Below are 19,538 nucleotides of genomic sequence, written 5' to 3'. Positions count from 1 at the left end.
CGTGACTAAGGACCTAAGATCATGAGCTGCTCAAAAGGGATGTCAGCAAAAGATTGACTGGATACTGCTATTGTTTTAGGGTCCCCAGACCCTTGCATAGTACTGGGCACACTGTCAGTCTATTATGTAAATGAGATCATCTTTTATGAAGCCCTTTTTGCTCAAGAGTTTCCAATTTAAACAAAGAAAAGCTTATACATCCTGTTTATTGACTGCCTAGTGTGGACCAGAGACTGTCCTCAGTTCTTTGGGTAAATAAGTATATTTAATCCTCCCTCAAAAAGCCTATGAGGAAGGTATTGGTACAGTACTTTGCCTTCATTATATCCATAAGAAAAATCAAGGCACAAAGAGATTAAAGTTCTTGATCATACTCACACAGATACTATATGGTTGAATCTGGCTTTGAACCTTGACCATTAGACTTCAGTACTTTAGTCTTCAACTACTAACCTCCACTGCTTCTCATGTTGGCCTGTAGGGATGTGATGAGCTGTGGTGATGGAAGAAACAAGTGAAGATATGCCGTTGTCCGGCTGGGTGAAATAACTGGGAGATGACAAGCAACTTGAAGGTTGAAGCGGGAATTACTTTATTGCGAGTGAACTCAGCGGGAAATGAGCGGGAACTCAAAGTAGCGGGTACCCTAGGTAGCAGGCACCGCCTCTCTGCGGGACTGCAGAGGTACATATAACCAACTAATTACACACAGCTTAACTTAATTAACATAAACTAGATACAGCAGTCAGTCATTAAGGAATCCTTATCATCTTAATGGTTCGCTGGCTTTGGCTCAGAAACCACTCCTCCTAGCAAACTGCCAGGCACCATCTTAACTTGGTTGTGGCCCTCATCAAAGATAGAAAATGGAGAGCATGTATTTCCCCAGGGATTAGCTCTCTAGGGTCACAAGAGAGCCCAAGAGGAACAATGCGACCCATCCCGTCACTTGCACCCAGGATCTGCAGCATTACTGCATCCTTTTCTTCCTTTATGACTCTGCAGAGGCTCCTGTTGCTAGGGGTGACTGGCCTTGGTTGGTGGCCTTTGGGGCTTCTGGGAGAACCCACATACTGGAACCACTGTACTTTGCCTTGGGTACCACTGTGCATGCTGCTTTTCTGGAGTGGAGCCTTGGCATCATCACCATCTCTCCTTTCTCTGTTGGGGTTCTGGCCTTCCTGGTTTTTTTCTCTTCTTCCTTCTACATTTTTTGAGCCCCACATGGAGAAGGGGAACATAACAGGTGGGGGTCTAGATGCCAACCTGGATTGTACCCATCTTAAGGTCATCATAGTCTATGCATTTCTTCTAGTCCTGTCCTATGCAGGGACAATGGGATGTCCCTCCTCTTCCTTTCTCAGGGCAATACCAGAGCTTCCTGGGGAATTTGCTCTGCAGATGTCCTCCCTTCAGCCACCAGACCACTCCCTTCCACCTGGAGGCCCCTTAATCCCTTTGTCCTTATATTTCTTTCCCTTTGCCCTTTTAATTTCTAAATTTTGGGTGCCAGCTCCCTTACTTGGGAATTCATGCTCAGTTACCAATTTTCTTTCTCTGGTTGTACATGTCAGTTCCACTGGGTTTCTTGTGGAAAGAACTGAGAGGTTTATGACCTCCCTACTCAAACCTGTTCTCTATACTAGAGAGCAAACACTATAGCAGAGCTCAGGCCTTGAAGATGGGAAGAAAAGAAAGTCCAGTGATTTTGACCCTGAGCTCTGAGGTTTTGTCCTTGGAAAACATTGTCTAAACTCTCTTCTAGGTAAGGGGATATTAGGTCCAAGTGATTCCAAATTCCATTTGTTCTCAAGTTCAGTGACAAAGACAATAACAATAACAACAACAACGAAAAAGCTTTTTTAAAAAAATAATATTTGAAAATGATTAAATAATATGCAAGCAAAGCGTTGTCATAATTTCAAAGTTTCTAGTGTTTCTTTGTGGTAGAAGAGGTGGCTATTTTGGGGGAAATGTAATCTGTTTTTTTATAGAAGACTGACCTTACTGGGCATTTTGATTTGCCAAGAAGTGAAGACTATTTTGAAAGGCAGAAGGTCAGTCTTGGCCTCCACGAAGCTAAACTGGAACAGTTTTTTTTTTTTTTTTCATAGTGAATGGAGTGGAATTTCCCTGACTACATTTCCTCTGGGGAGAAAAATGTATATTTTATACCACACGGTTCCTGAATATTATTGTTAGCTGTTGGTTGTGTGTGAGATCTTGTTGGGACAGTTATTCCAATAGATGCAGGAAAACTTTAGGCAGTATGGTTAAGCATAAGTTCAGGGAGTCACTGGACATAATTGATGCCTGGGCTGTTCTGGAATGCTCCAAAGTGGTGCAGATAGTGGAGCAGGGGAGGTGTAAGAGTTATTATTTTTGTACATTACAAAACTGTAGTTGCTTCCCAGCACCAGTCATCTTCAGTTCTTCTGTGTAGACTTTCCTTTGGACAATGTGGGCTTGTATTAGAATATGCTTTCAGTTCTCACTGAGACCTTAGCTCAAAGGGCTGAGCTGTCTTTAAACATTCTTGGGGATTCTTGGCATCCAAATACCAGGAAGATGATGCAAATAGGTATGGACTACTTACCTGGACCACTTGCCAGGTTAGTATAACACAGGACCCTGAAGAAAAGTGGGATTACACATCATCACATACCACGGAAACCATAAATAAACCAAAGATTTTCATTGGCACAGCGTACTTAAAATATTTAATTGAATCCAGCAGTATAGTCAACAAATCATCTTTATATTTTAAAACAATTCACTCCATGTGTCATGGCATATAGGAAAATCTGGCTATTTGCAAAAAGACAACGTTTCAAGGCTGTTCAGAACCAACTAGAATATAAACAGTCTAATAGGGGCTTATTAACAATGCTGAGAAGAAGTTACCACTGATGTTTGGGTTTTTAGCATGATTAATTCAGTTAATCCATTAGAAAGGATTAATTGGGGATTTTGCTTTGATATGAGGGCAAGGAAGACAGCTATTCAAGTAGCACCTTACCACGAGGTTTCTATAGGTTAGCTCAAATGAGAACAAATACTTTAATCCCCAGTCATTTCCCTGATGTGAGTCAGAGCCCACCTTGCTGGTTGGATGTGCCTATTTGTAAATGGTCTGGTTTGCCCATAGGGGCTGTAAGACACACATGGTTGATAGAGATTACAAAAGTTGCATAGGCCCATGCAATACATAAACATATATCTGTAATGAACTTAAATAAAGACAGATGTAAAAACGTGCCCACTAGATAACAAGACAGTAACATGAATGTGCATTGTTCTGGGTCCTCATCAGGTGCTGCTTCAGTGCCACATCAAGTACATGTTATGGCCCAGAGAATATGTGTGCACACATACACAAGGGAACCCCAAGAAAGGAAATTGCAGTTGGCACACAATTCATTTCTAACAGCCCACCTGCCAAGTGTTGGCAGACTATTCAGGGTCACAACCCACATGTTGTGAACCACAATTTTACTTCCCTGGGCAGCATGTGGTTTTGAAGGCAAAGACTGAGTTTACATTCCCAGATGCCATATGTATGCGGTTCGTGGACAACTATGGTCTCTTTATATGTACATGGCCACAAATCATTACAGATTGATGCCTGAATGATGGAATTGATCTACTGTAAATTTTCCATATGCTTCATCGTACTTCAGAATGAGCTGGAAGAAAATATGCAGTATTGGGAACTTCTGATGGAGGAATGGGAAGCTTTTGTGTCTTATGGAAGGATGGTATGGGAAGATACAGCGGTAACAGAGGAACAGTAACTTTTCCTTAATTTCCTTATATATTTACAAAGCAAGCAGAAAGAAAAAAAAACTTGCAGTCAAATCTAATGGGCTGCTGGAACTTTTTCTCATCCTTGGGCACAAAAAGTTGAAGAATTTTCATAGAAAAATTCTATGATTCTGTTTCTTTTTTTCTGTATTTTCGCTTTCCTTTTGTTCTCTCTCACCCTCTCTCATCCTCTCTTATTTCTTTCTTCCTATGTCCATACTTATTATTTTTTTAATTCATAAAGGACTTGGGACAGTAAATAAGAGAAACAAATGCCATCAAACAATAACCTCAGCACCGTGGCAACTAAGAGCACAAACTGATCAAGACCAGACTAACTTATTACTACTGAGCCTCCAGGTGACATAGTTAGCCTATGAGGTCCTTGAAGATCAAAAGAAGAAAATAGAACTTACATAATTTTTATTATAATAATGGAGGAAACAAATGACTTCCACCTATGTATGGATTCTATGGAAGTGTATCAGAGGACAGTGGGTCTGAGTGTGGATTTATGGCGTTCATATTTATTTTTTTGTTTTTCACCAACTACTTCGAATGTATAGCTAAGTATAAAAAATATCACAAATACCCAGTATATCCATTAATTTCCCAGCTTTAATAAAACCTAATACTTCTCCATATTTCTTCCAGATATTATAAAGTCATTGTTTCAATATTATTGAAAATTCATGCATACTTCTATTGGTTTTCAATACCTCCTCCCTGCTATCCAAAGGTAATTATCAATATAGGAATTATTATTTCCATATACACTTTATCCATGATTTCATTAATAGATATTTGTTTGTGGATTTTTAATTGCAAAGGACGAAATTCTTCCTAGAGCCCAAGTGTTTAATCATCTATAAATGCATTTAACACTATAACCTACTACACATATGCAAACATGTAAAAATATGTGCTCCTCTTTCTTAATATCAGGTTTCCTAGCAGCAAACACCTGAGACAGACTTTCTTATGCAGAGAATGAAGGAAAGCAGGACAAGCTAGGAGGAATAAACTAAGCAAAGTTCCTTGATGTAGCCTCAACCTGATCCCTTAGGGTGTTATAGACTCTGAATGGCACCACAGTTTTTTCTCACCTGAGGAAAGGATATCCCAAGGCTTTCATACCTCTTACCTGTCAGCCATTGACTTAAGCCAGTTGATGGGGGTTGGAGGGAGGGGTGTAACTTCCCAGCCATTTCTAGTTGATCCATCAGTCAAGGGCAAGAGGAAGAGGGTAACTGTGAATGACTGGCAGCTAGGCAGCAGTTGGGGTGAGTGTGCTAGCCTCAGAATGGTAGTCTGGCTAGAACATCAATAGCTATCCACTCCACCTTCTACCCTGGGATATATTTGGATCCTTTTTCCCTATACTGCTGCCTTCCCTTTCCCACTAAATTGATTTTTATTATCTGTATTGTACCTCAAACTGCATTTATTTTTATTTTTATTTTTATTTTTTTATTGGTTGTTCAAAACATTACAAAGCTCTTGACATATCATATTTCATACATTTGATTCAAGTGGGTTTTGAACTCCCAATTTTACCCCAAATACAGATTGCAGAATCACGTCGGTTACACAACCACATTTTTACATAATGCCCTATTAGTAACAGTTGTATTCTGTTACCTTTCCTATCCTCTACTATCTCCCCTCCCCTCCCCTCCCATCTTCTCTCTCTACCCCATCTACTGTAATTCATTTCTCTCCTTGTTTATTTTCCCATTCCCCTCACAACCTATTATATGTAATTTTGTATAACAATGAGGATCTCCCTCCATTACCATGCAATTTCCCTTTTCTCTCCCTTTCCCTCCCACCTCATGTATCTGTTTAATGTTAATCTTTTCTTCCTGCTCTTCCTCCCTGCTTTGTTCTTAGTTGCTCCCATTATATCAAAGAAGACATTTGGTATTTGTTTTTTAGGGATTGGCTAGCTTCACTAAGCATAATCTGCTCTAGTGCCATCCATTTCCCTGCAAATTCCATGATTTTGTCATTTTTTAGTGCTGTATAATACTCCATGGTGTATAAATGCCACATTTTTTTTATCCATTCATCTATTGAAGGGCATCTGGGTTGGTTCCACAGTCTAGCGATTGTGAATTGTGCTGCTATGAACATTGATGTAGCAGTATCCCTGTAGTACACTCTTTTAAGGTCTTCAGGGAATAGTCCGAGAAGGGCAATAGCTGGGTCAAATGGTGGTTCCATTCCCAGCTTTCCCAGGAATCTCCATACTGCTTTCCAAATTGGCCGCACCAGTTTGCAGTCCCACCAGCAATGTACAAGAGTACCCTTTTCCCCACATCCTCTCCAGCACTTGTTGTTGTTTGACTTCCTAATGGCTGCCAATGTTACTGGAGTGAGATGGTATCTTAGGGTGGTTTTGATTTGCATTTCTCTGACTGCTAGTGATGGTGAGCATTTTTTCATGTACTTGTTGATTGACTGTATGTCCTCCTCTGAGAAGTGTCTGTTCAGGTCTTTGGCCCATTTGTTGATTGGGTTATTTGTTTTCTTATTGTTTAATTTTTTGAGTTCTTTGTATACTCTGGATATTAGGGCTCTATCTGAAGTGTGAGGAGTAAAAATTTGTTCCCATGATGTAGGCTCCCTATTTACCTCTCTTATTGTTTCTCTTGCTGAGAAAAAAACTTTTCAGTTTAAGTAAGTCCCATTTGTTGATTCTTGTTATTAACTTTTGTGCTATGGGTGTCCTATTAAGGAATTTGGAGCCCGACCCCACAATATGTAGATCGGAGCCAACTTTTTCTTCTATCAGACGTAGAGTCTCTGATTTGATATCTAGCTCCTTGATCCACTTTGAGTTAACTTTTGTGCATGGCGAGAGGAGGGGATTCAGTTTCATTTTGTTGCATATGGATTTCCAGTCAAACTGCATTTAAAAAACATCATTCTAGGATATACGGAGAAGGGGAATTGCTGAAATGGGAACATCATCCACATTAGCAGATACTTCCAAATGGCTCTTCAAAGAATTTTAATCAATTAACTTTTCTGCTAAAAGTTCTGATGTTGTCACTTCCATGTTAATACTTGTCAGTGTTTTCAGACTTGAATTTGTACCAAGATTAAGGGTGTAAATGGATATATCATTCCTGCTGTAAATCAGATTTCTGATTGTTACTCAAACTGAACAACTCCTCATGTTTATGATTCAGTAAGGTTTTCCTTCTGTAACTTGACCATTTGTGTTCATTCAGTTTGGAGGTGTATTTATTTTAATTTTTTTATTAGTTGCTCAAAACATTACAATGATCTTGGCATATCATACATTTGATTCAAATGGGGTACATAATCTTATTTTTCCACGTGTACAGATTGCAGGATCACATTGGTTATACAGCCACGTTTATACATAGGGCCATACTAGTGTCTATTGTATTCTGCTACCCTTCCTATTTTTTTAAAAAAAAATTCTAGGAGTTATTTATATATTTGAAGTGTATTTTCTGTCTTATTTTGGTTAAATTGTTTTAAATACCCTCTTCCTATGTATAACCTTTTACTTTGTGGTGTCTTTTGATGAATAGAGGTTTTAAAGTTTAATAAAGCCAAACTTATCTATATTTTCTTTTATGCTTTAAGATTTTGGAGTGAAATTAAGACATTTTTCTCTAATTTGGACATAGGAAAACATTCTGTTCAATTTTTTGAAACATTTTAAACTTCTATTTTTCACATTTAAAGCTTTATTCGTATGAGGTTTTTATTTATTTTTGTATAGCATAGGGATGTACTTTTGTTTTATTTTCCACCTAAATGACCAATTATCTCAATACCATTTATTGAATAAATCATCTTGTCCTCCCTAATTTGTAAGCCAGCTCCATCATACATTAATTTCTCCTATATGTACAGTTCTGTTTTTAGAACTCCCATTGCATTGTTCTATTTGTCTATTCCCAGGTGCCAATAATATACTCTAATTATTATTGCTATACCTTTATGGGAAATCATATTGGATAGGGACAAATTTCTCATTTTGTTCTTTAAAAATTTCTATCCTTTTTAATTTCATAAGCATTTTAGGATCAACTTTTTTAATTCCATGAAAATTTCTGGAATTTATTGGAATTAAATTTATATGCAACTCAAGAAGGTGATTATCTTTATGGTAGTAAATCCTCCCATCCATGACTATGGAATTTATGTTCATTGATTTAGGTCTTTTATATTCTTCAGTATTTTCTCCATCAAGTTAAAGCATATCTTTTCTTCAGTTTGTTTCTCAATGTCTTTTACAGTTTATTGATATTTGAATGGTCTATTTTTTTCCATTACTTCTGTTATGTGGTTATTGCCAATCCACAATCAGTAGGAATACTACTGATTGTTGTGCATAAATTTTCCTGAACCTGCATATTAATTCTTTTTGTTGACTCTCTTTTATTTTCCCCAATAATACCACTTTCTAATAAGGAGAGATTTGCTGATTGCTCTCCAAGTTTTATGCTTCTTATTTCTTTCTCTTATTTTATGAGAACTTTCATTATAATACTGAAGTGAGGCACTCATAGTGGATGGGATATTTTGCTAGGTTAATGCTACTGTAGGTTTATGATGTTAAGGAAGTTCCCTTTTAATTTATAATCTTAGTTTGTAGAGATTTTTTAAAAACTTAATATTACATTTTGTGAAATGATTTTTGTTTAACATTGAAGATAATTATCTGCTTCTCCAATCTGTATGTAAGTGTATGATATGGATTTTCTTATATTGAACCATTGCTACTTTCCTGAAATGAACCCACGTTGGGTTTTGTACATTGATAAATAATTTGTTAATATTTTATTTGGGGTTTTGCATCTTTCTTCAAACATATTCTTTTCTTCTACAGTCCCTATCTAGTTTAGAATCAAAGTTATACAAATATTGACATAAAACAAGCTAGAAATATTCCTGCTTCTTTTATTCTCTGAAAGGGAGATTACCAAATGGGATACAAAAATAAAATCAAGTTTTAAATAGCTTGCAAAAGACACTCAGACCCAAGCTTTTCTTTTTATTGTGTAAGTTTAAACACATTAATTGAGTTTTCTGATATATTTGAGCTTATTTCTATCCTTTTATCTTAGGTTTTCCATTTACCTCCTTTAGTGTTGCTTATTTTCTTTGACTCCCCTAGTGAACAAATAGGGTTTCTAAATTCTTTTCTCCCTTTTGCTGTTTTAAAAGCTAGACTGTTTTCCTACCATTTTAGCTGTCACTCTAAAATATTTAACAAAACACTTAACTGTACATTTTTCTATAAACATTTAGCTATTTAATATTTCTCTCTTCCTGCCAAGCATAACAAGATCTTAGCCTGCTTTTTCTACCAATGAACAATGCTCCCACTTTCATCTTTCTATTTCATTTAGAGGACTTGTTGTATCTTTAAAAATTTGAAATATCTATTTTTCTTTCTTTTTTGGTATTCATTTTTTTATTTCTTCCTTCTGGGTTCACTTTTCTTCTGATTAAGGTAAATAATTTAATAGTTCCTTTTGAGGGTCTGTGGGTGATAAACAGGTGAGAAATACCTTCACTTTGTCTTGATAAAATGAAGTCAAGGTGACTGCAGAGGGTTGAAAAGTGAGAAAGAAAGAGAAAGAGCAAAATCTTTTCCTGAGCCTTAGAGATTTACTGATAGAAGGAAGATTGCCACATAAGCATCATTTCAATATCTGAATTCACTAGAGGGAGGGGTTTTCTGGAATCTAACTTTTATCAAGTCCAAGGCTACCTTTTTTTTTGGGTGGAATGCAGGTTCTGTCTAGTGGAGCCTGTGTCTCTCTAATTGCAAATCTATCCTGTAACCCAAGTAAAACTGTCCTTATTTAATTTTGACCTCACTTATGGTTTATTGGTTTTGAGTCTATACAAATGAAAGATTGAGCAAAAATTATAGGTTGGTGGTTATTTTGTGTAATACCATAGATATTATTCTGTTTTGTTTTTTTTTAGTATTGAATATAGCTAAGGAGAAGTCTACTGAGAACTTTAAAAGTCTTTTATTTTCTTCTGTGTTCTGCAAGTTAATTATGATGGGAATTCAATACATATCATGTGGGTTGAGTTTCCTGTATTCTCATCAAAACTTGGTGTATACCTTCAGTCTGAGTACTTATATCTTTTTTGAGAAATTATTTATTATGGGTTCAAACCTTTCTTTTTATTCTTTTGTTTTTTGCTAAATTGCTATTTCATATATTTTCCTCTTTCTTTGAATATCTAACAGCTCTTCTGTCCTTACTGTTCCAAACAAGTCTTTTCATTTTCTACTCCAAATTAGTTTCTCTCCTGGTAACTTTCTCTTTCTCTTTTCTCTCAGATTCAACCCATCAACCATCCTGCTGAGTCTGGAAATGACCACTCATCATCCTCACCACTGTCACCCTATCTAAGCCATGGTCATCTTTCTGTATCCGCCCTCCCCTACATTCCACTATTAGCATTTAAATTTTAAAACTGCACTCCCATCCTCAATTCTCTGTATCATCTTTATTCTCCCCATTTTCTCCAAGGTACTTATCATAATTATTATGAAATATTTTTTAAAAATTTATTTTTTTCTGATTCTGACTACATTCACTTTCTTTTTCATCAGTCTATAAACACTGGGAAATAAAGATAAGGATACTGATAAGAATCAACTTTTTTGTCTATTTTGTTTACTCTGTGTTCAGCACCTAGAATGATGTCATATACAATAAGAATTCAATACATATTTTTTAAATGAATGCATAGATTGGAGAAAGATGAATGAACTTCTCTTTTAGATTTCAATCTCTAGCATTTCCTTTTGAGTTTAAAAGTTGTTCAGATTAGATATTTTTCATTTAAATAGGTGAGAGTTGGGGAACTCAAATGATGAGAATTAATATAATTAAGAGTCTGATGTGATTTCAGAAAATCAGCATCTCATCCTGGATCTTAGCATGCACGTTTTAAAAGTAAGGGCATTGCAACTGCATTCTAAGTTAGGAGATGGTGAGGCATGCAGAAGAAAAAGAAATATGAAACTTTGCAACCAACCTCCCAAAGAAAGACTAAATAAACCAAACAACCAACCAACTGCCTTTTTGGGCTTATGATAGAGGTGCTGGAAATCACAGGAGACTTTCCTGGGGATATGTGTTGTGTAACAAATCCTGACAAATACATGGATCATCAAAGAGATTTCTGTTTTATATACTTAGAAGCTTTATGATCCAGGAAGTGGTCAGGCCATCTGGGATCTTCTGCTTACCCATATGGAGCTCTGATTGAATATGTGAGAATAAGAGGAAAGCTCAGTTTTAGTGAACATGAGCTGTTTGGAGTCAGCATGGGAGTGCATCAAAGCTGGTGGTGAAACAAAGGGATTACTTTTCCACCATACTCACTTTGAGAGGTAGGCAGTCTTGGAAATAAAATGACAATGAAGGAAAGAATGACTCCCATTTTTTTTTCAAGGTGATGATGTTTTCAAATGCTATCATTGTCCTTAAGAGCCATGTATTTTCTTGGGATACTGATTTAGTGAGGAATACCTGCAAGCATCACGTTATAGAAAAGAAAATAATTTTTAACTATAAGAACAAGTATACTTTCTTCGTAAAGGAAACAATAACTTGTATTTATATAGAATGGTATACTTTTTCAAAGTGTATACATATGTGTGTGTGCATATATATGTATGTATATATGTGTGTGTGTATATGTATATATATATATGTGTGCGTGTGTGTATAAATTATTTGATTTTTTTCAACTCTGTGAGGTAGGTAATATAGATCCTTTGAAAATAGAATTGAGCCATAATTTTTAAACTAATCCCCCATCCCTGCCCCACCAGGGTCTGCTATACTTTCAGATACACAAAGAACTCTTAATTAGAACTTTTATATGAATTCCAGTTCTATAGTTGAGATGGAGAGAATTTATGCAGTTAGTTGTCAAAGGTCACACAGCTATTTGTGGCACTACCAGGAGCAAGTCTACTAATTTTAAGTCTTGTGCACTCAATATTTCATCATCTGTGCTGTCTAATGTGCCAGTGTCTGAGGACCACACTAATGCAGGAACAGGAAATACAAGTGTTCTTGGCAGCTGTCCTGTGCCAAGGGCCATTGATCTTTCCAATGAAAAAAAAACTGTTGATTTACTGGATGTTTAAAAATCTACGAATGAAGGCGCTATTAAGAACATAAGCTCAACTTGCCAGTTAGGGGGACCTTGACACAGTCAATGTATTGGCTAGAATGCCCAAATCCACCAGCTCAGGATGTTATATTAAAATCTCCAACACTGGACTATCTTCAAGGAAGCAATGTCAGAGAAGTTTGAAAAGAACCAAGCAAAGCTTCCAACCCCAGGTGACTTACCCAAAACCTCACTCTTTTTGTCTCTTAGAGTCAGTATCCAACTCCAACACTGACACAGGGAACAGATCTCTCTTCAGGCTTCCAGTGTGTGCTTGCCATTCCTCAGTGAAAATCCACCCTGTCCTGGGGGCACCCACCTGATTTGGGGGCACCCACCTGATTTGGGAATCTTGCTCTCAATTTACTTCACTAGCAAGTCCACACAGCCTTCTCCGTGTTCTCTGCCACACGTGTCTCTCTAAAACCACTCACTAATGAAAATGATCTTGGGCTACCCATCTCCTCTGAGTAACTAAAAACTAGGGATCAAAATTCATGTCTCTCCCTATTTCTCCCATCCTTATATGCAATGGCAGAGATCATATCTTTCATTAATACTTTTCCTTTCTCAATTCACTAACTCTTTCTCATTTTGTTAAAGAGAATTAAGAGCTCAGTGGTGGAATGCTTGCCTGTCTTATACAAGGCCCTGTGTTTGATCCCCAGCCACCCCACCACACATATATGAGAGAGAGAGGAGGGAGGGAGGGAGGGAGGGAGAGAGAGAGAGAGAGAGAGAGAGAGAGAGAGAGAGAGGGAGGGAGGGAAAGAATATTAAGTCATTAGCACTTCATCATTGGGGTCTCCTTGTACACACAACTGTTCTCATCTGGTTCCAAATGATTCTGAGTCTCTAATGAAACTGAAGCCCTAGCTGATGCCTGATGAGTCTGATGAGACTTGGGTGGACAGTCTAACTAAACTGTGCCTGGACTTCTGACCAAAGAAATTGTGAGACAATAGATGTGGGTATTGATTAAAGATACTAAATTTGTGGTAGTCTGTTATACTGCACAGCTGGGCACTAAAAGATATGGGCTCCTTTTCTTGGACCAATGCTATATGAAATTGAGTAAGTTACTTTGCCACATCCAGCATTATAACTTCATAGGATGTTAGAACTCCAGAGAGATTACTATGACAGTTTATCTCTATCATAATTATTTTTCTGCTAATCCACAAAATCCATTAATCTAAAAAGTCTTGACAATGTTACAGATTTGAAGTATAAACTCTTCTGGGATGGTTTTCAATGCTGTCCATGCATGTGTGTGCACATGTGTGTGTGCATGCGCATACACACACAGTAATTTTGTGGTGGTAGAAATTTATCTGATGGAGTCATAGTGGTTGATGGGGCATTTAGAAATCTTGAGGAGTGTAGATTAGTGTAGCAACGTCTAATTACAGACCAGAGACATAACAAGGGTTCTTTTATCAGGGATCAAATCAAAGCCACAATTGCTAAGTGGACAAATCTGAAACAGAATTCATAGATATTTTGATGTTGGTTGTCACAAATGAGTGGATGGATTTGGAGATCTAGGTTCTCATGGCAGTGGCTTGCAGTACCTTTTTCTGCTATTAATTTCCTCCTGTAAACCTTTGGGATCTCATGTCTGGTTATGTGGTATGCCTCCTCCTTCCTGTGGCAGTCCTCTGTGGTAGCTAGGAAATGTTTACCCTAATCCACAGATCATACACAGAGAAGGTAATATAGCTTGCCTAGAGCAACATAGGAAATAAACCTGGGGCTTCTAATGTCTAGCTGCCTGTTTCCTTTGAGCTCATTGGAAAAGGGATATAATTGACTTAACAAAATGTGTGGGGAATGCAAAAGTGGGAGGTGTTGAAATTTCCAGTGAAGATAGAAAAGCAACACAAAAGCAAATTGAGATCAGGAATATAGGCAGGAAATAGCCAGATGTGATTCAAATTGGAGAAAGGGAAGCCAAAACATCTGGGAAACAATAATTTGAAACAGATATTTCCCAGGAGAGAGCAATCTGGAAAGCAGTAGTGTGGTGAGAGACCTGGGCAGCACTGTTAAGACAAATGGGGTCTCTAGCGCTTGTGCGGTGGCCAAAACTGGCCATGTTGGGTTTGGAAGCCACAGCTGGAGAGAGTCCATTGTAATTCTGTCAGTCTATGAATCTGAAACTGGTCTCTTTCAATCCTTCCTGGCTGTGCATTCAGATCCCTCTTACTAGAAGGGAAGAACATAGGCAGTGTTCTGCTAATTAAGAGAGGGTACTGGGAAGATGATTCTCTCAGTTCTCAGGGCAGTTGGGTATGATCTCCAGTTTCAGGCTTTGACCAGTGACTTTGTTTACCTCAAGTTAATTAAAGTTTTGTCATGAACTTAGTATGTCATTAAAAAAAATGGGACCTATGGACCTAGAAGATCCACACCCCAGCACTAGCTTATTCTTCTTTCTAAATTTTCCTATCGATTGAAAAAAATTTCTATCAAAGAGTTGCAAACATGCAGAGCAGAGCACTCATAATAGGATTACAGCTCAATGAATTATACAGAGTGAACACATCTGTAAGCAGCACCAGTGTAAGATGTTGAATGTCACCAGGATTCTGGAAACACCATGTTATGATTTAGATATTAGGGGTCCCCCAAAATCTCATGTGTTTGACAATGCAAGAACATTCAGAGGTGAAATGATTGTTTATAAGAGCCTTAATCCAATTAGTGAATTAATTCCCTAATGGGGATTAATTGAGTGGTAACTGAAGGTAGGTAGGGTGTGGCTAAAGGGGGTGGGGCATTAGAGCTGTGCCTATTTTATATCTGGCAAGTGGAGTGAGTTCTCTCTGCTTTCTGATCATCATGTGAGCTGCTTTGCTCAACTACACTTTTCCTCTATGAGTTTCTGCCTCACCTTGAGCCCAAAGGAATGGAGCTAGCTGTCAATGGACTGAGACCTCTGAAACTGTGAGCCCCCAAATAAACTTTTCTTCCTCTAAAATAGTTCTTGTCAGGTCTTTTAGTCACAGCAGTGAAAAAGCTGAATAAAACATGCCACTCCCCTCCATATAACCTCTTTCTAACGGCTACTAATCCTCTTCAAGGGCAACTACTAAACTGACTTATAACAATTCAGTTAGACCAGTTTTTAAATTTTATATAAATGGAATCATGAAGTTGGCAATTTCTATTTCTGACTTTTTTGACTTAACCTTATGAGTTTGACGAATGTTGCATGTACATTACAGATTTTTTCATTCTCATTATATACTATTATGTAAATATGGCAAATTTATTTATTTATTCTGTTGGTGATGGCCATTGTATTGTTTCGATTTGGAACTACCTGAATTTTTTTTTCTTGACTTCTGGTGAGCACATTTCTTTTTTCTTTTTTCCCCGTGGTGCCTACTTTATTGTTATTCCAATTTTACAGACGAGAAAACCGATGTACAGACAAGGTAAGTAACTCACCCCCAGATCACAAAATAGAAAGAGGGAGAGCTAGATGCCAAAGCCAGAAGTCTGTTTACAGAGCCCATCCTGGTAACTTCTAGGCTGCTCTACCTCTTAGGCTGATCAAATGCTCTTCAGGCACAAACAAGCCCCAAACGAGCACATTTCTTTTAGTCTTAACTAGCTTTCTAGAATCTGTCAAGAGAACTTTCTCCAAGTTTACCTTTTTATGCTTGAAGTCTCCATGAACTTAAGACATATTAATTATTTTTTCCTATCTCTTCCTTGAAGAAAAGTGAGAAGCAATTTTTTTATAAGATGTTTCTCAATAATATGAGCGCTTCTTAGTGCAATGGTCTGAATGCTTGTATCCTCCATAAACTGAATATGTTGACATCCTAACCCCCAAAGTGATGGTATTTGGAGGTGGGACTTATGGGAGTGGTTCAGTCATTAGGATAGAGCCCTAATGATTGGTATTAGGGTCTTAATATAAGAACCATGAGCCATGTATCTAATGCTAACCCTAACCCTGACCTTAAAACTTTTAATATCTCAATGAAGGCATTGGGATATTTGTATAGCTTTCTGAGAAGTATTATTAACAACAAATGGAACATGTATTGTTTCTGTTTTAGTCAGCTTTTTCACTGCTGTGAATAAAGGACCTAACCAGCTCAATTATAGAGGAGGAAGAGTTTATTTGAGAGCTCACGGTTGGTTTCGGAGGTCTTAGTCCATAGAAGACTGGCTCCATTCCTTAGGGATCGAGGTGAGGCTGAACTTCATGGCAGGAGAGGGTGGCAGAGGGAAGCAGATCACATCACAGTGATCAGGAAGCTGAGATAGACTCTACTTGACAGACACAAATATATACTCAAAGCCACGTCCCAATTCCCACCTCCTTTAGCCATACCCTACCACTTCAATTACCACTCAGTTAATCCTGATCAGAGGATTAAATCAGTGATTGGGTTAAGACTATTACAACCCAGTCATTTCTCCTTGGAACCTTCTTGCATTGTCTCACATGTGAGTTTTTGGGGGACACCTCAGATTCAAACCATAATAGATTCTAATCAGTTTTTGAGAAACCTTTATTCAGAAGTTGAAGCAGCATTCCATCCAGTGGTGCTACTAAAGAATAGAGAGATAGATACCTTCCCATTTAACATGCCACAGATGAAGCATTGGATGCCATCACTCCCAAGGAGAGAGAATAAAAGAAGGACAGAACCGAGAGTTGCTACCAGGATTGACTTTGGGAACCCCCAGATAAGTGGACGTACCACTTTTTGTGACAGAAACACCTGATAATTCTCCCCTCTTTGATACAATAGAACTTTATCACACAGTGGAGGTTAGCTCTGTATAACCCAAAGACCTACAATATGCCTATTTTCCAGCTTCCCTAAACCATTTCTTGCCTTAGAAGAAATTTATTTTTCAAGCAAGACTAAGTATGTCCTCTGGCTCTTGTTTGGAAAAGGAGACAGAAAGAAACCAAAATACAGTTTAATCTCTGACAAGTCATCCTACTCTTCTAGTGTCAGCATTTCTCTTATAGCATGTTTTCTTGAGGCAAACCAGATACAACATGATACATTATTTAGGAAGCATGTTTTGCATTAGAGTGACTGCCCAGGGCACTATTGATATCAGGAGCTAATACTGCAATGGAAAATGAAAAAAGAAAAAAAAAAGGAAGAAAGAAAAGAAAGAAAGAAAAACGCTCTTGTTTTGTTTGAATGGCTTTGTAATTCATCATTTAACAAAAAATGTTCACAATTAAGGATCTTCCTGATGCTATAAAGTAGTAGAATAAGACTTGGGCTAACTTGAACAACAACAAAGGCAATTGGAGGGATGTTGGGAGCATCATAGATTTGAAGAAATGGCTGAACAGTGAGACCAGGGCCCAGGAACAAGTGTGAGGGATTTGCACTCTTTCTCTCTAGGGGGATGGACCCACCCGTTTTTGGATTAGTGCTCACTGCAAGGACCAATTACTATAACAGGCTCTGCAGTTGAGCTGGGGTAACCTCCTGGGCTTAGCCCATGGACTCTTTACCTCAGGGGCAAATCCGTTAGCAGAAAAGGGTCAGAGGAGGTGCTGGCAGACAAAAGCAATAGCCTCACACTACAAGGGTGATAGCTGAAGTCGCCAACTGGAAATAGTACAAGAGAAGAGGAAAAGTTGTCTGATAAAGACGATAATGTTGGCAAGTATGTATAAGAAGTCCTGTACTAGTGACAGGGCCAGAAGCTACAGGAAAGGGCTTTACTGAGACACATAACATATACAAAGGTAGATTTGCTCAGGATGTTTGTTCACTAGAGCACACAGTTTTTCTATTAAAAATTATTAAACTTTCTGCAGGAAAGTACCTATCTTATTTGGAGTCTTTCCATTTTCCTTATTTTTATAAGATGGTTCTCAATAATATGAGAGCTTCTTAGTGCAAGGTCTTAATGCTTGTATCCTCCATAAAATGAACATGTTGATATCCTAACCTCCAAAGTGATGGTATTTGGAAGTGGGACTTTTGGAAGGTTCAGTCTTTAGGACAGAGCCCTAATGATTGGGATTAGGGTCTTAATATAAGAGACTGCACAGAGCTATCTGGCCTGTTCCTCTTCCCAATGTGAGGACAAAGTGAGAAGGTTCTATCCATGAGCCAGCAAATGTGCTCTCACTGGACATGGAATCTGCTACCTCCTCAATCTTGGTCTTCTAAATTTCCAGAACTGTGAGAAATAAATTTCTGTCATTTATAAGCTACCCATTCTATGGTGTTTTGTTATAGTAGCCTGAATGAAGTGGGAATGCAACTGTCACATTATAGTTGAATAGTTACATATATGTTGGATAGGATTTTTGAGTACAGGGAGGTAAGTGAGACTGGACTCTAATTTTTACAAACTGTATTATACTGTGGTAGCTCCCAGCGTTCTCATTCTTTCAAAAAATTACTTATTGAGTTACATGTATGCAACAGGCTTTATGGGAATGTAGGTACTAGGGATATGGGGATGCTTCTAGTAGGCATATTCTCGTCCTTGTGCTTAGAGTTTATCAGGGAAGAGAGCTGTTAATAGAATGCATTGAGAGTTATTTTATTGTAGTAAGAATTCTTAAGATGACATTTACCCTCTAACAATTTTTAGTGTATAATAGATTATTGGTGGGCATAGATTCAATGTTGTACAGCAGATATTTTTTTCTTCATTTTGCTCAACTGAAACTTTATGCCTGTTTACTACTAACTGTCATTTTGCCAATTCCCCAACCCCTGGTAATCCCCAGCCCACTCCAACGCTATGAATTTGATTGGTTTGTATTTAGCAGTACTATTCACAATAGCCAAGAGGTGGAAACAACTTAAATATCCTGAGACAGGTGAATAGATGAAGAAATTGTGTATGCATGCAACAGAATACTATACAACCTTAAAAAGAAGGAAATTCTGCCATTCGTGACAACATGGATGAACCTTAAAGACATTGTGCTAAGTGAAATAAATGTCATAGAAAAACACTGCATGATTCCACTAACATGAGATATGTGTGGAATAAGTTTTTTATAATCACAAAAAAACAGATTTTTAAAAAAAATATAAAAATGATATCAATATAAATGCCAATACCAGAGCCAATATCAATCAGGGCAGCAAATGTTTTTAAAATGTTTTCATATCTGTTTTCTTGCCAGTAGTACTAGCAGCTGTTTTTGAGGGATGTCCTCGAATCTGATGTACACTTTACACCGTAAGAGAAGGATTCTTTCTAATGCTAAAGGCAGGCCTCTTATAAAACCTAAACTGTGCCGGGACACAGTGTAGACCAGAAGGGTTTATGTTGACTGTTCTAAGAGCTGAAAAATCTGGCAACTGCAGCAGGGTTGTGATGATGATGTCATTTCATCCCCCACCCCCATTGCTTAGAAGCTCTGTCTTTGGAACCCTTCATGTGCACAAGAACCTTCTGCATGATGATTTCGTCCATCTTTTCTCTTCCTCAAATACTAGTTTGCCAAATGTCTTTTGTCACTGCTTTCTTTCACCTGACAGATTTTTTTTTGAGCCATTTGT

Source organism: Marmota monax, unplaced genomic scaffold, assembly GCF_021218885.2.
Source record: "Marmota monax isolate L192 unplaced genomic scaffold, Marmota_monax_Labrador192_F-V1.1 WCK01_AAM20220418_F8-fsc00033, whole genome shotgun sequence".
In the NCBI taxonomy this organism is placed as follows: domain Eukaryota; kingdom Metazoa; phylum Chordata; class Mammalia; order Rodentia; family Sciuridae; genus Marmota; species Marmota monax.
This window is presented reverse-complemented; position numbering follows the sequence as displayed.